This window comes from Garra rufa, chromosome 24 (assembly GCF_049309525.1).
Source record: "Garra rufa chromosome 24, GarRuf1.0, whole genome shotgun sequence".
NCBI lineage: Eukaryota > Metazoa > Chordata > Actinopteri > Cypriniformes > Cyprinidae > Garra > Garra rufa.
The window spans coordinates 34,192,851-34,211,191 of record NC_133384.1 but is presented as its reverse complement, the minus strand read 5'-3'; positions in this window follow the sequence as shown (position 1 = coordinate 34,211,191).

Genomic DNA, 18,341 nt, shown 5'->3' with positions numbered 1-18,341 from the left:
TTTAATGACCCTTTATATTTTCTCAAAATATCAGACATATTTATGTCGATTACGCTACAGCAATGTGCATCTTCCTCAAAGATGGTCTTAAGCAAAACAGCATGTTCCACTGGTCTCTCTCCCTTACACCCCTCCCCCCTTCAGTCACTCTTCAGTGACTCAATGGTGACTGAACACAGACAGGCACAGGCAGAGTGACAGCAGGTTTCTAATTTCTTTTTTTAATTTTCTTTAATTCATAGAAGCTTGTATAAAATTGATATTTACACCACTTGCTCAGAATGATAAGATCTCTGTGTGAAAAAAGTTTTAAAGAGTTTGGATGCTGCACTTTAAAGATATTAAAAAATTACGGTTATGTTTTTTACTACATCTTTAAAAAATCACCACGTCAACACCGTTCAAGATATCCCAAATCCGCTCGCAATTTAACATCTTCAGAATCTTCTCTTCATGTTAAAAAAGTTTGGTGTGAATACCTTATTTTTCTTAGAAGGAGTGTGAATTTGTTTACAGCCTGATTTTTCCAAAAATCCACATTCAAATCAAAATAGCCGGCTTCCTGTTGGTCTTAGCTAATGAGTTTGATTTAGAAAGTTGTCCAGATTGATGAGAACAATATATGTACAGAGTTTTGTGACTGTAGGAAAAACTAACCCCCCAACTTTTGTCAAAAGATGGCGCTAGAGAGTGCCTGCTCCACGCCCATTTATGACCTTTTGCCAGTGTCTAACTATCATTAATATTGATGCGTGTGTTGAGTTTCATGAAATTCTAAGCATGTTATCTGCCTCGAAAAGACAGGAATCAAATTTTAAAGTTTGACACGTTGCCATGGCAACGGTATTTGATTTATCATCAACCCCTTTACATATTCTCATCGGCCGTGTTTTGACATTATTTTGATGAAGTTTGAAGAAAATCAAGTAAAATTAAGAGGCTGATTTCAAAGCATTTTGAAAATGACACGTTTCCTGCTGCCAGTTGGTGGCGCTATAACTTTGACTCATAATAGTCACATTTATGGAATCGGCATCATACAAGGAACAAACTGGTGAAGTTCCATCAGAATCAGGCAATGTGTGCAACAGTTATTAGACACTTCCTGTTTCTCATTTCTCGCCATAACTTTGTCGCCTTGCCACGGCTAAACCGTTCGAGATATCAAAAATCTCCTCGCAATTTAGCGTCCCAAATGTCTTGAGATCATGCTGACCGAGTTTGGTGACAATCCCATGGAATTCCTGGGAGGAGTACGTTAAATTCCAGAGCATGCGCTTTTTAAACAGCCCTAAATATCTCACTTCCTGTTGCGTGGAGCCCATGACATAGAGTACAAAAGTTGTTCAGCTCGATGAGTTCTATATGTGTACCGAGTTTCATATCAATACGGTCAAGTATGTGTGCGCAGTACATCAAGTTTTCAAACTGTGTTCCAGGGGGCGCTGTAGAGGCCCTGAACCACGCCCGGGTCCCAGCCTCTGTGGCGTCCGGACGACGGCAGATTCCGACGTGTGTGCAAATTTTCAAGAGTTTTTGAGTATGTTAAGGCCCCCAAAAGTGCCCCAACGGTTGAAAAAAAAAAAAAAAAAAAAAAAAATAAGAATCCTTAGAAGAACAATAGGGCCTTCGCCCTTTTGGGCTCGGGCCCTAATAAACGGAGCAATTCCAATAGGGTCCTCGCACTGTAGTGCTCGGGCCCTAATTAAAGCTGCGAGCAGCGATGAACGGGCCCTCGCACCCGGGCTCACCGCCGACCGGTGGCTTCAGGAAAACAGCAATCGGTGGGCAGTATGCTTTTAATACAGTAAATATAGAAAAAATATGTCATAAGTCATTTAAATGTGCCAAACTTGCTGCTGCCAGCTGGTGGCGCTATGCCTATAACTGATTATTGGCATGTAGATGTGTTCAGGCCAGCACTATTATCAAACATATGAAGTTTGGTGCAGATTGACCTTGGTGTGTTTGAGTTAGTGAAATATATGAGATATCCTGCTGCCAACAGGTGGCGCTATGATAATATCTGAATATTGGTCTTTAGGTGTCTTCAGGCCAGGACTCTTACCAAAACCTGTGAATTTTGTGGCAGATCAGACATTTTCAGGCTAAGTTATAACCACTTCTATGTCTATGCAGAAACATCAAACTTTGTCAGGCCACCACGGACATGCCCTTTAATGAAAACTCAAGATCTTCACAATTTAACATCTCTAAGGCCTCAAGATCAGACTGACCAAATATAATGTTGATTTAATTAAATGCAATCAATGCAAGGACTTCAGATAGATGCCAACTGTGAACCAGTATGCTACAAATAAGAACATGTAATTCATGATGATAGCAAAATGTTATTATTGCTTCCTTTATATCCACCACTTCTGCTTAAATGTCATTGTTACCTATCTGTACAATTTTTGTATAATATATTTTTGTATAAAATCAATTGTTGTCATAACTAAGAATCAATAAGGAAGACGGTGCCCAGTTGGCACATGCATTCACAGTAACCATCTGCTAGTTTGGATTTTAAGTTTACAGAATTGAAAGGGTTACACTTTAAAATCAACACACAGACACATACACACAAAATATAAAATGTTGCCATCCAGTTTCATTTGTTAAAATTAACTATATCAGTTAACATGACCAATAAATAAATAGCATTTATTAATGTTAATTAATATTAAGCTAAAAAAAGTATTCATATAAAGTTTATGTACTGTGAATTAACATGAACATGAACACAGTTCATGTGGGTGTACAGCAATACACAATAAAGTGCTCTATAAACGCTTCATTCTTTCAAAATATCTTTAAAAATCAAGTTGAGTATTTTAACGGGGTGATACATATATATAACTGATCTTAAAATTATGGTTTTCAGATGTTTTGAAGAGATAACAGTAACGTTTGTTTTGTTGTCAAAGTTTGTCTTAATTTTTTATTATTATGATTTTATATTCAATAAATAACACTATGTAAATATTGTCTATCAATGAAGATAAATTGATCATGCTAAAAAGTTGTATTTTTTAAAATCTTTTGCTATGTGACTGAATAGGACAAGTTCATGGTACAGTTAAGTAAAAAATAAATAAAAAACAACAACTGCAAAAAATGAACAATGAAAGACTTAGTGACCCTTTATATTTTCTCAAAATATCAGACTCTCAAAGATCAGACATATTTATGTAATTACACTACATACAGTATGTGCATTTTGTTCAAAGATGGTCTGTAGGATGGCTCTCTACTCTGTCACCCTCTCTGCCTCTCACCCCTCCCCCCTGCAATAATGAGCTTCTCTGTGCCTGACTGAACGCACACACATACTGTAGAGTAATTCACCAGAGTGACAGCAGGTTTCTGAGTTCTTTTTTAAATTTTCTTTAATTCATAGAAGCTTGTATACATTTTTTATTTCCAGCACTTGCTCAGAATGATTAGATCTCTGTGTGAAAAAAGTTTTAAAGAGTTTGGATGCTGCACTTTAAAGATATAAAAATATTTTTTACTATATCTTTAAAAAATCACCACGTCCACACCGTTCAAGATATCCAAAATCCGGTCGCAATTTAACATCTTCAGAATATTCTCTTCATGTTAAAAAAGTTTGGTGTGAACAGCTGGTTGTTCTTAGAAGTAGTGTGCATTTGTTTACAGCCTGATTTTTCAAAAAATCCACATTCAAATCAAAATAGCCGGCTTCCTGTTGGTCTCAGCTAATGAGTTTGATTTAGAAAGTTGTCCAAATTGATGAGATTAATATATGTACAGAGTTTAGTGACTGTAGGAAAAACTAACCCCCCAACTTTTGTCAAAAGATGGCGCTATAGAGTGCCTGCTCCACGCCCATTTATGACCTTTTGCCAGTGTCTAACTATCATAAATATTGATGTGTGTGTTGAGTTTCATGAAATTCTAAGCATGTTAACTGCCTCGAAAAGACAGGAATCTAATTTTAAAGTTTGACATGTTGCCATGGCAACAGCATTCGATTTATCATCGACCCCTTTACATATTCTTATCGGCCGTGTTTTGACATGATTTTGATGAAGTTTAAAGAAAATCGAGTAAAATTAAGAGGCTGATATCAAAGCATTTTGAAAATGACACACTTCCTGCTGCCAGTTGGTGGCGCTATAACTTTGACTCATAATAGTCACATTTATGGAATCGGCATCATACAACGAACAAACTGGTGAAGTTTCATCAGAATCAGGCAATGTGGTCAACAGTTATTAGACACTTCCTGTTTCTCATTTCTCGCCATAACTTTGTCGCCTTGCCACGGCCAAACCGTTCGAGATATCAAAAATCTCCTCGCAATTTAGCGTCCCCAATGTCTTGAGATCATGCTGACCGAGTTTGGTGACAATCCCATGGAATTCCTGGGAGGAGTACGTTAAATTCCAGAGCATGCGCTTTTTAAACAGCCCTAAATATCTCACTTCCTGTTGCGTGGAGCCCATGACATAGAGTACAAAAGTTGTTTGGCTCAGTGAGATCTATATGTGTACCGAGTTTCATATCAATACATGCAAGTATGTGTGCGCAGTACATCAAGTTTTCAAACTGTGTTCCAGGGGGCGCTGTAGAGGCCCTGAACCACGCCCGGGTCCCAGCCTCTTTGGCGTCCTGATGGCCGCAGATTCCGACGTGTGTGCAAATTTTCAAGAGTTTTTGAGTATGTTAAGGCCCCCAAAAGTGCCCGGAAGGTTGAAAAAAATAAAAAAAAAAAAAAAAAAAAAAATAATAACCCTTAGAAGAACAATAGGGCCTTCGCCCTTTTGGGCTCGGGCCCTAATTAAAGCTGCGAGCAGCGATGAACGGGCCCTCGCACCTGGGCTCACCGCCGACTGGTGGCTTCAGGAAATCAGCAAACGGTGGGCAGTATGCTTTTAATACAGTAAATATAGAAAAATTATGTCATAAGTCATTTAAATGTGCCAAACTTGCCGCTGCCAGATGGTGGCGCTATGCCTGTAACTGATTATTGGCATGTAGATGTGTTCAGGCCAGCACTATTATCAAACATATGAAGTTTGGTGCAGATTGACCTTGGTATGTTTGAGTTAGTGAAAGATATGATATATCCTGCTGCCAACAAGTGGCACTATGATAATATCTGAATATTAGTCTTTAGGTGTCTTCAGGCCAGGACTCTTACCAAACCTGTGAATTTTGTGGCAGATCAGACATTTTATGGCTAAGTTATAACAACTCAATGAAAACTCAAGATCTTCACAATTTAACATCTCTAAGGCCTCAAGATCAGACTGACCAAATATAATGTTGATTTAATTAAATGTAATCAATGCAAGGACTTCAGATAATGCCAACTGTGAACCAATATGCAAAATTTTCCCTATACTCTGATGATGACGATAAGAACATGATTCATGATGATAACAAAATGTTATTATTGCTTGCTTTACGTCCACCACTTCTGCTTAAATGTCATTGTTACCTATCTGTACAAGTTTTGTGTGGATATTGCTTTGCTGGTGACTCCTCCTGTTACAAGACATCACTCTTAAGCGCTACATAACTAAGAATCAATAAGGAAAATGGTGCCCAGTTGGCACATGCATTCACAGTAACTCTCTGCTAGTTTGGATTTTAAGTTTACAGAATTGAAAGGGTTAGACTTTAAAATCAACACACAGACACATACACACAAAATATAAAATGTTGCCATCCAGTTTCATTTGTTAAAATTAACTATATTAGTTAACATGACCAATAAATAAATAGCATTTATTAATGTTAATTAATATTAAGCTAAAAAAAGTATTCATATAAAGTTTATGTACTGTGAATTAACATGAACATGAACACAGTTCATGTGGGTGTACAGCAATACACAATAAAGTGCTCTATAAACGCTTCATTCTTTCAAAATATCTTTAAAAATCAAGTTGAGTATTTTAACGGGGTGATATATATATATATAACTGATCTTAAAATGATGGTTTTCAGATGTTTTGAAGAGATAACAGTAACGTTTGTTTTGTTGTCAAAGTCTGTCTTAATTTTTTATTATTATTATTTTATATTCAATAAATAACACTATGCAAATATTGTCTATCAATGAAGATAAATTGATCATGCTAAAAAGTTGTATTTTTTAAATCTTTTGCTATGTGACTGAATAGGACAAGTTCATGGTACAGTTAAGTAAAAAATAAATGAAAAACAACAACTGCAAAATACGAACAATGAAAGACTTAGTGACCCTTTATATTTTCTCAAAATATCAGACTCTCAAAGATCAGACATATTTATGTAATTACAATACATATGTGCATTTTTTGTTCAAAGATGGTCTGTAGGATGGCTCTCTACTCTGTCACCCTCTCTGCCTCTCACCCCTCCCCCCTGCAATAATGAGCTTCTCTGTGCCTGACTGAACGCACACACATACTGTAGAGACATTCACCAGAGTGACAGCAGGTTTCTGAGTTATTTTTTTAATTTTCTTTAATTCATTGAAGGTTGTATAAAATTTATATTTCCAGCACTTGCTCAGAATGATTAGATCTCTGTGTGAAAAAAGTTTTAAAGAGTTTGGATGCTGCACTTTAAAGATATAAAAATATTTTTTACTATATCTTTAAAAAATCACCATGTCCACACCGTTCAAGATATCCAAAATCCGCTCGCAATTTAACATCTTCAGAATCTTCTCTTCATGTTAAAAAAGTTTGGTGTGAACAGCTGGTTGTTCTTAGAAGTAGTGTGAATTTGTTTACAGCCTGATTTTTCAAAAAATCCACCTTCAAACCAAAATAGCCGGCTTCCTGTTGGTCTTAGCTAATGAGTTTGATTTAGAAAGTTGTCCAGATTGATGAGATTAATATATGTACAGAGTTTGGTGACTGTAGGAAAAACTAACCCCCCAACTTTTGTCAAAAGATGGCGCTATAGAGTGCCTGCTCCACGCCCATTTATGACCTTTTGCCAGTGTCTAACTATCATTAATATTGATGTGTGTGTTGAGTTTCATGAAATTCTAAGCATGTTATCTGCCTCGAAAAGACAGGAATCTAATTTTAAAGTTTGACATGTTGCCATGGCAACAGCATTCGATTTATCATCGACCCCTTTACATATTTTTATCGGCCGTGTTTTGACATGATTTTGATGAAGTTTAAAGAAAATCGAGTAAAATTAAGAGGCTGATTTCAAAGCATTTTGAAAATGACACACTTCCTGCTCCCAGTTGGTGGCGCTATAACTTTGACTCATAATAGTCACATTTATGGAATCGGCATCATACAACGAACAAACTGGTGAAGTTTCATCAGAATCAGGCAATGTGTGCAACAGTTATTAGACACTTCCTGTTTCTCATTTCTCGCCATAACTTTGTCGCCTTGCCACGGCCAAACCATTCGAGATATCAAAAATCTCCTCGCAATTTAGCGTCCCCAATGTCTTGAGATCATGCTGACCGAGTTTGGTGACAATCCCATGGAATTCCTGGGAGGAGTACGTTAAATTCCAGAGCATGCGCTTTTTAAACAGCCCTAAATATCTCACTTCCTGTCAGGTGGAGCCTATGACATAGAGTACAAAAGTTGTTTGGCTCAGTGAGATCTATATGTGTACCGAGTTTCATATCAATATGTGCAAGTATGTGTGCGCAGTACATCAAGTTTTCAAACTGTGTTCCAGGGGGCGCTGTAGAGGCCCTGAACCACGCCCGGGTCCCAGCCTCTGTGGCGTCCTGATGGCCGCAGATTCCGACGTGTGTGCAAATTTTCAAGAGTTTTTGAGTATGTTAAGGCCCCCAAAAGTGCCCGGAAGGTGTAAAAAAATAAAAAAAAAAAAAAAAAAATAAGAACCCTTAGAAGAACAATAGGGCCTTCGCCCTTTTGGGCTCGGGCCCTAATTAAAGCTGCAAGCAGCGATGAACGGGCCCTCGCACCCGGGCTCACCGCCGACCGGTGGCTTTAGGAAAACAGCAAATGGTGGGTAGTATGCTTTTAATACATAAAAAATAGGAGAAATATGTCAAAGTCACTTAAATGTGCCAAATTTCCTGCTGCCAGCTGGTGGCGCTATGCATATAACTGATTATTGGCATGTAGATGTGTTCAGGCCACCACTTTCATCAAACATATGAAGTTTGGTGCAGATTGACCTTGGTATGTTTGAGTTAGTGAAAGATATGATATATCCTGCTGCCAACAGGTGGCGCTATGATAATATCTGAATATTGGCCTTTTGCTGTCTTCAGGCCAGGACTCTTACCAAACCTGTGAAGTTTGAGGTAGATCGAACATTTTATGGCTGAGTTATAACAACTTCTATGTCCATGGCGAAACATCAAACTTTGTCACGCCGCCACAGACACGCCCTTTAACGAAAACTCAAGATCTTCGCAATTTAACATCTTTAAGGCCTCTAGATCAGAATGACCAAATAAAATGTTAATATCATTAAATCTCTAAGAGGAGTTTGATACAAGTCATTTCCTGTTGCCAACAGGGGGCGCTGTGATTATAATAGAATATTGGCCTTCAGATGTGTTTAGGCCAGGACTCTTATCGAATATGTGAAGTTTGAGGCTAATTGGACATTTTATGGCTGAGTTATAACAAGTTTTATATCCATGGCGAGAACTCGAAATTTGTCAGGCCGCCACGGACACGCCCTTCAACGAAAACTCAAGATCTTCGCAATTTAACATCACTAAAGCCTTTATATTAGACTGACCGATTTTGGTGTTGATCTGTATAAATTTCTAGGAGGAGTTTGTTGCAGAGTACAACATGACACTTCCTGTTGCCAGCAGGTGGCGCTATGACTATAACTGAATATGGGCATGTAGATGTCTTCAGGTCAGGAGTGTTATCACACATGTGAAGTTTGGGACAGATCGGACATTTTATGCCTAAGTTATAGCAACTTCCTTTTTCATGGCGAAACATCGAAATTTGCGAGGCCGCCACGGACACGCCCTCCGATGAAAACTCTAGATCTTCACAATTTAACGTCACAAAGGGCTTTAGATTAGACTCACCAAATTTGGTGTTGATCGGAATAAATCTCTAGGAGGAGTTCGTTCAAGTATGACACCTGAAAATGGCAAAAATGACACAAATTTTGCTGAGAAAATTAATAATAACCGACTTCCTGTTGGGTTTCGGATTTTATCTCAAGAGGCTTTTTTGTAGGTATTGGTGTGTTACATATGTGTACCGATTTTTGTGCATGTACGATAATCACAGCTGAATGCGCACACCGCGGAACGTGTAAAGGTGGCGCTATTGAGCCATTTTGCCACACCCACTTCTGCAACCCATATCAGATGTCCATTTTCGCCAGGTCTGATGTGTGTGCAAAGTTTTGTTAGTTTTCGGGTATGTTTAGGCCCTCAAAAATGCGATTCATTCCGGATAAGAAGAATAATAATAATAATTAAAGCTGCAAGCAGCGATGAACGGGCCCTCGCACCCGGGCTCACCGCCGACCGGTGGCTTTAGGAAAACAGCAAACGGTGGGCAGTATGCTTTTAATACAGTAAATGTAGCAAAAATAGATCAAAGTCACTTAAATGTGCTAAACTTCCTGCTGCCAGCTGGTGGCGCTATGCCTATAACTGATTATTGGCATGTAGATGTGTTCAGGCAAGCACTTTCATCAAACATATGAAGTTTGGTGCAGATTGACCTTGGTATGTTTAAGTTAGTGCAAGATATGTTATATCCTGCTGCCAATAGGTGGCGCTATGATAATATCTGAATATTGGCCTTTAGATGTCTTCAGGCCAGGACTCTTACCAAACATGTGAAGTTTGAGACAGACTGGACATTTTATGGCTGAGTTATAACAACTTCTATGTCCATGGCGAAACATCAAACTTTGTCAGGCCACCACGGACACGCCCTTTGACGAAAACTCAAGATCTTCACAATTTAACATCTCTAAGGCTTCGAGATCAGACTGACCAAATATAATGTTGATATCATTAAGTCTCTAGGAGGAGTTTGATACAAGTCATTTCCTGTTGCCAACAGGTGGCGCTGTTATTATAATAGAATATTGGCCTTCAGATGTGTTCAGGCCAGGACTCTTATCGAATATGTGAAGTTTGAGGCAAATCGGACATTTTATGGCTGAGTTATAACAAGTTTTATATCCATGGCGAGACCTCGAAATTTGTCAGGCCGCCACGGACACACCCTTTACCGAAAACTCAAGATCTTCACAATTTAACATCACTAAGGCCTTTATATTAGACTGACCGATTTTGGTGTTGATCTGCATAAATCTCCAGGAGGAGTTGGTTGTAGAGTACAGCATGATACTTCCTGTTGCCTGCAGGTGGCGCTATGACTATAACTGAATATAGGCATGTAGATGTCTTCAGGTCAGGAGTGTTATAACACATGTGAAGTTTGGGACAGATCGGACATTTTATGCCTAAGTTATAGCAACTTCCTTTTTCATGGCGAAACATCGAAATTTGCGAGGCCGCCACGGACACGCCCTCCGATGAAAACTCTAGATCTTCACAATTTAACGTCACAAAGGGCTTTAGACTAGACTCTGCAAATTTGGCGTTGATCCGAATAAATCTGTAGGAGGAGTTCGTTCAAGTACGACGCCTGAAAATGGCAAAAATGACACAAATTTTGTTGAGAATATTAATATTAACCGACTTCCTGTTGGGTTCCGGATTTTGCTCCAAGAGGCTTTTTTGTAGGTATTGGTGTGTTACATGTGTGTACCGATTTGCGTGCATGTACGTGAATCACAGCTGAAAGCGCACACCGCTGAACGTCTAAAGGTGGCGCTGTCGAGCCATTTTGCCACACCCATCTCTGAAACCCATATCAGACGTAAATTTTCGCCAGGTTTGATGTGTGTGCAAAGTTTCATGAGTTTTCGGTTATGTCTAAGCCCTCAAAAATGCGATTCATTTTGGAGAATAATAATAATAATAATAATAATAATAATAATAATAATAATAATAAACGGAGCAGATTCAATAGGGTCCTCACACCATCGGTGCTCGGGCCCTAATTAAAGCTGCAAGCAGCGATGGTAGGGCCCTCGCACTCGGGCTCACCGCCGATCGGTGGCGAATGGTGGGCACTATGCTATTAACACAGAAAATGTAGGAGGAATATGTCAAAGTCATTGATATGTGCCAATCTTCCTTCTGCCAGCTGGTGGCGCTATGCCTATAACTGAATATTGGCATGCAGATGTGTTCATGCCAGTGCTTTTATCAAACATATGAAGTTTGGTGAAGCTTGAACATGGCATGCTTGAGTGTAAGTCATGACATATCCTTCTGCCAACAGGTGGCGCTATTACAAAATATTGGCTTTTAGATGTCTTCAGGCCAGGACTATTGGCAAACATGTCAAGTTTGGTGCAAATTGTACATTGCATGCTTAAGTTAGTGTAAAACAAGTAATTTGCTGTTGCCAGCTGGTGGCGCTATGACTAAAACTGAATATTGGCATGTAAATGTATTCAGGCCAAGACTCTTATCAAACATATTAAGTTTGGGGCTGATTGGACATTGCATGCCTGAGTTTCAGTAACTTCCTGTTTCATTGCATTAAGAGTATGCTTTAGCACTTAGCTAAATGTTGCTAACATGTTTCTAGCATGTTGCTACCCTATTTAACACTTGTTGATAATTTTAAAATGTAGCTTGGCATCCACAACAGTATTAAACATGTGACTTCCTGTTGCCAGCAGGTGGCACTATCACTATAACTGAATATGGGCATGGGCTTGTGTTCAGACCAGGACTCTTATCAAACATATTAAGCTTGGGTCAGATTGGACATTGTATGCATGAGTTACACTTATTTTTCTTTGTATTAATATCATGCTTTAGCTCTCAGCTAAGTGTTGCTAGCATGTTTTAACATGATTCTAGCATGATGCTAGCCTATTTAAAACTTGCTGACGCTTTTTATTATGTTGCTAGGAGTCCGTAACACCATTAAACGTCACTTCCTGTTGTCAGCAGGTGGCGCTGTGACTATAACTGAATATGGGCATGTATATATCTTCAGGCCAGGACTGTTATCAAACATGTGAAGTTTGGGGCTGATTGGACATTGCATGTCTGAGTTACAGTAACTTCCTGTTTTATGTCTTTAACAACATGCTTTAGCACTAAGTTAGTGTTGCTAGCATGTTTGAGTACGTTTTAAACTAGTATAGCACTCAATGGCTTTTTTAGTGTGTTGCTAATAGTGTGTCACAGTGTTAAACATGTCACTTCCTGTTGACAGTAGGTGGCGCTATAACTATAACTGAATATTGGCATGTAGATATCTTCAGGCCAGGACTGTTATCAAACATGTGACGTTTGGGGCTGATTGGACATTGCATGCCTGAGTTAGAGTAACTTCCTGTTTCATTGCATTAAGAGTATGCTTTAGCACTTAGCTAAATGTTGCTAACATGTTATAGCATGTTTCTAGCATGTTGCTACCCTGTTTAACAGTTGTTGAATTTTTTTAAAATGTTGCTAGGCATCCACAACAGTATTAAACATGTGGCTTCCTGTTACCAGCTGGTGGCGCTATGACTATAACTGAATACGGGCATTGGCGTGTTTTTAGGCCAGGATTCTTATCAAACATGTTAAGTTTGGGGCTGATTGGACATTGTATGCCTGAGTTAGAGTAACTTCCTGTTTCATTGTATTATTAGCATGCTTTAGCATATTAGCTAAGTGTTGCTAGCATGCTTTATTATTTTTGTAGCATGTTGAATATTAAGTTTGGGTCAGATTCAACATTATATACATGAGTTACAGCAATTTCTTTTTGTATTTGTATTAATAGAATGCTTTAGCTCTTAGCTAAGTGTTGCTAGCACGTCTTAGCATCTTTGTAGCATGTTGCTAGCCTATTTAAGACTTGTTAACGCTTTTCAATATGTTTCTAGGAGTCCGTAACAGTGTTAAACATGTCATTTCCTGTTGTCAGCAGGTGGCGCTATGACTATAACTGAATATGGGCACTGACGTGTGTTCAGGACCGGACTGTCATCAAACATGTGAAGTTTGAGGCAGATCGGACATCGTATGCCTGAGTTATAGCAACTTCCTTTTTCATGGCGAAACATCAAAGTTTGTCCGGCCGCCACGGACACGCCCTTCGACGAAAACTCTAAAGCTTCGCAATTTAACATCGCAAAGGCCTTATGATGACACTCAGCAAATTTGAAGATGATCGGATAAAAACTGCAGGAGGAGTTCGTTAAAGTATGAGGCCTGAAAATGGCAAAAACTGCACAAAAATCGTACAGGAAATTCAATATAACTGACTTCCTGTTGGGTTTCGGATGTTGCACCAGGAGACTTTTTTGTAGGTATTGGTGTGTTACATATGTGTACCGAGTTTCGTACATGTACGTGAAACGTAGCTCGAGGGGCACTCCGTTGAAATTTTATAGGTGGCGCTATCGAGCCATTTTGCCACACCCACTTTTGAAAACCATATCAGATGTAAATTTTCGCCAGGTCTGATGCGTGTGCAAAGTTTCGTGAGTTTTCGGGCATGTTTAGGCCCTCAAAAAGACTTTTCACTTTGGAGAAGAAGAAGAAGAAGAAGAATTAAAGCTGCGAGCAGCGATGAACGGGCCCTCGCACCTGGGCTCACCGCCGACCGGTGGCTTCAGGAAATCAGCAAACGGTGGGCAGTATGCTTTTAATACAGTAAATGTAGAAAAAATATGTCATAAGTCATTTAAATGTGCCAAACTTGCCACTGCCAGATGGTGGCGCTATGCCTATAACTGATTATTGGCATGTAGATGTGTTCAGGCCAGCACTATTATCAAACATATGAAGTTTGGTGCAGATTGACCTTGGTATGTTTGAGTTAGTGAAATATATGAGATATCCTGCTGCCAACAGGTGGTGCTATGATAATATCTGAATATTGGTCTTTAGGTGTCTTCAGGCCAGGACTCTTACCAAACCTGTGAATTTTGTGGCAGATCAGACATTTTCAGGCTAAGTTATAACCACTTCTATGTCTATGCAGAAACATCAAACTTTGTCAGGCCACCACGGACATGCCCTTTAATGAAAACTCAAGATCTTCACAATTTAACATCTCTAAGGCCTCAAGATCAGACTGACCAAATATAATGTTGATTTAATTAAATGCAATCAATGCAAGGACTTCAGATAGATGCCAACTGTGAACCAGTATGCTACAAATAAGAACATGTAATTCATGATGATAGCAAAATGTTATTATTGCTTCCTCTATATCCACCACTTCTGCTTAAATGTCATTGTTACCTATCTTTACAATTTTTGTATAATATATTTTTGTATAAAATCAATTGTTGTCATAACTAAGAATCAATAAGGAAGACGGTGCCCAGTTGGCACATGCATTCACAGTAACCATCTGCTAGTTTGGATTTTAAGTTTACAGAATTAAAAGGGTTACACTTTAAAATCAACACACAGACACATACACACAAAATATAAAATGTTGCCATCCAGTTTCATTTGTTAAAATTAACTATATCAGTTAACATGACCAATAAATAAATAGCATTTATTAATGTTAATTAATATTAAGCTAAGAAAAAGTATTCATATAAAGTTTATGTACTGTGAATTAACATGAACATGAACACAGTTCATGTGGGTGTACAGCAATACACAATAAAGTGCTCTATAAACGCTCCATTCTTTCAAAATATCTTTAAAAATCAAGTTGAGTATTTTAACGGGGTGATATATATATTTATAACTGTTCTTAAAATTATGGTTTTCAGATGTTTTGAAGAGATAACAGTAACGTTTGTTTTGTTGTCAAAGTTTGTCTTAATTTTTTATTATTATTATTTTATATTCAATAAATAACACTATGTAAATATTGTCTATCAATGAAGATAAATTGATCATGCTAAAAAGTTGTATTTTTTTAAATCTTTTGCTATGTGACTGAATAGGACAAGTTCATGGTACAGTTAAGTACAAAATAAATAAAAAACAACAACTGCAAAATACGAACAATGAAAGACTTAGTGACCCTTTATATTTTCTCAAAATATCAGACTCTCAAAGATCAGACATATTTATGTAATTACACTACATACAGTATGTGCATTATGTTCAAAGATGGTCTGTAGAATGGCTCTCTACTCTGTCACCCTCTCTGCCTCTCACCCCTCCCCCCTGCAATAATGAGCTTCTCTGTGCCTGACTGAACGCACACACATACTGTAGAGACATTCACCAGAGTGACAGCAGGTTTCTGAGTTATCTTTTTAATTTTCTTTAATTCATTGAAGCTTGTATAAAATTTATATTTCCAGCACTTGCTCAGAATGATTAGATCTCTGTGTGAAAAAAGTTTTAAAGAGTTTGGATGCTGCACTTTAAAGATATAAAAAATTAGGGTTATGTTTTTTACTACATCTTTAAAAAATCACCATGTCAACACCGTTCGAGATATCCAAAATCCGCTCGCAATTTAACATCTTCAGAATCTTCTCTTCATGTTAAAAAAGTTTGGTGTGAACAGCTGGTTGTTCTTAGGAGTAGTGTGAATTTGTTTACTACCTGATTTTTCAAAAAATCCACCTTTAAATCAAAATAGCCGGCTTTCTGTTGGTCTTAGCTAATGAGTTTGATTTAGAAAGTTGTCCAGATTGATGAGAACAATATAAGTACAGAGTTTGGTGACTGTAGGAAAAACTAACCCCCCAACTTTTGTCAAAAGATGGCGCTATAGAGTGCCTGCTCCACGCCCATTTATGACCTTTTGCCAGTGTCTAACTATCATTAATATTGATGTGTGTGTTGAGTTTCATGAAATTCTAAGCATGTTATCTGCCTCGAAAAGACAGGAATGTAATTTTAAAGTTTGACACGTTGCCATGGCAACAGCATTTGATTTATCATCGACCCCTTTACATATTCTTATCGGCCGTGTTTTGACATGATTTTGATGAAGTTTAAAGAAAATCGAGTAAAATTAAGAGGCTGATTTCAAAGCATTTTGAAAATGACACGTTTCCTGCTGCCAGTTGGTGGCGCTATAACTTTGACTCATAATAGTCACATTTATGGAATCAGCATCATACAACGAACAAACTGGTGAAGTTTCATCAGAATCAGGCAATGTGTGCAACAGTTATTAGACACTTCCTGTTTCTCATTTCTCGCCATAACTTTGTCGCCTTGCCACGGCCAAACCGTTCGAGATATCAAAAATCTCCTCGCAATTTAGCGTCCCCAATGTCTTGAGATCATGCTGACCGAGTTTGGTGACAATCCCATGGAATTCCTGGGAGGAGTACGTTAAATTCCAGAGCATGCGCTTTTTAAACAGCCCTAAATATCTCACTTCCTGTTGCGTGGAGCCCATGACATAGAGTACAAAAGTTGTTCAGCTCGATGAGTTCTATATGTGTACCGAGTTTCATATCAATACGCGCAAGTATGTGTGCGCAGTACATCAAGTTTTCAAACTGTGTTCCAGGGGGCGCTGTAGAGGCCCTGAACCACGCCCGGGTCCCAGCCTCTGTGGCGTCCGGACGACGGCAGATTCCGACGTGTGTGCAAATTTTCAAGAGTTTTTGAGTATGTTAAGGCCCCCAAAAGTGCCCCAACGGTTGAAAAAAAATAAAAAAAAAAAAAAAAAAATAAAAAAAAACAAATAAGAATCCTTAGAAGAACAATAGGGCCTTCGCCCTTTTGGGCTCGGGCCCTAATTAAAGCTGCGAGCAGCGATGAACGGGCCCTCGCACCCGGGCTCACCGCCGACCGGTGGCTTCAGGAAAACAGCAAACGGTGGGCAGTATGCTTTTAATACAGTAAATGTAGGAGAAATATGTCAAAGTCACTTAAATGTGCCAAACTTGCCGCTGCCAGCTGGTGGCGCTATGCCTATAACTGATTATTGGCATGTAGATGTGTTCAGGCCAGCACTATTATCAAACATATGAAGTTTGGTGCAGATTGACCTTGGTATGTTTGAGTTAGTGAAATATATGATATATCCTGCTGCCAACAGGTGGCGCTATGATAATATCTGAATATTGGTCTTTAGGTGTCTTCAGGCCAGGACTCTTACCAAACCTGTGAATTTTGTGGCAGATCAGACATTTTCAGGCTAAGTTATAACCACTTCTATGTCTATGCAGAAACATCAAACTTTGTCAGGCCACCACGGACATGCCCTTTAATGAAAACTCAAGATCTTCACAATTTAACATCTCTAAGGCCTCAAGATCAGACTGACCAAATATAATGTTGATTTAATTAAATGCAATCAATGCAAAGACTTCAGATAGATGCCAACTGTGAACCAGTATGCTACAAATAAGAACATGTAATTCATGATGATAGCAAAATGTTATTATTGCTTCCTTTACATCCACCACTTCTGCTTAAATGTCATTGTTACCTATCTGAACAATTTTTGTATAATATATTTTTGTATAAAATCAATTTTTGTCATAACTAAGAATCAATAAGGAAGACGGTGCCCAGTTGGCACATGCATTCACAGTAACCATCTGCTAGTTTGGATTTTAAGTTTACAGAATTGAAAGGGTTACACTTTAAAATCAACACACAGACACATACACACAAAATATAAAATGTTGCCATTCAGTTTTATTTGTTAGCATTAACTATATTAGTTAACATGACCAATAAATAAATAGCATTTATTAATGTTAATTAATATTAAGCTAAAAAAAGTATTCATATAAAGTTTATGTACTGTGAATTAACATGAACATGAACACAGTTCATGTGGGTGTACAGCAATACACAATAAAGTGCTCTATAAACGCTTCATTCTTTCAAAATATCTTTAAAAATCAAGTTGAGTATTTTAACGGGGTGATATATATATATATTTATAACTGATCTTAAAATTATGGTTTTCAGATGTTTTGAAGAGATAACAGTAACGTTTGTTTTGTTGTCAAAGTTTGTCTTAATTTTTTATTATTATGATTTTATATTCAATAAATAACACTATGTAAATATTGTCTATCAATGAAGATAAATTGATCATGCTAAAAAGTTGTATTTTTTTAAATCTTTTGCTATGTGACTGAATAGGACAAGTTCATGGTACAGTTAAGTAAAAAATAAATAAAAAACAACAACTGCAAAATACAAACAATGAAAGACTTAGTGACCCTTTATATTTTCTCAAAATATCAGACTCTCAAAGATCAGACATATTTATGTAATTACACTACATACAGTATGTGCATTTTGTTCAAAGATGGTCTGTAGAATGGCTCTCTACTCTGTCACCCTCTCTGCCTCTCACCCCTCCCCCCTGCAATAATGAGCTTCT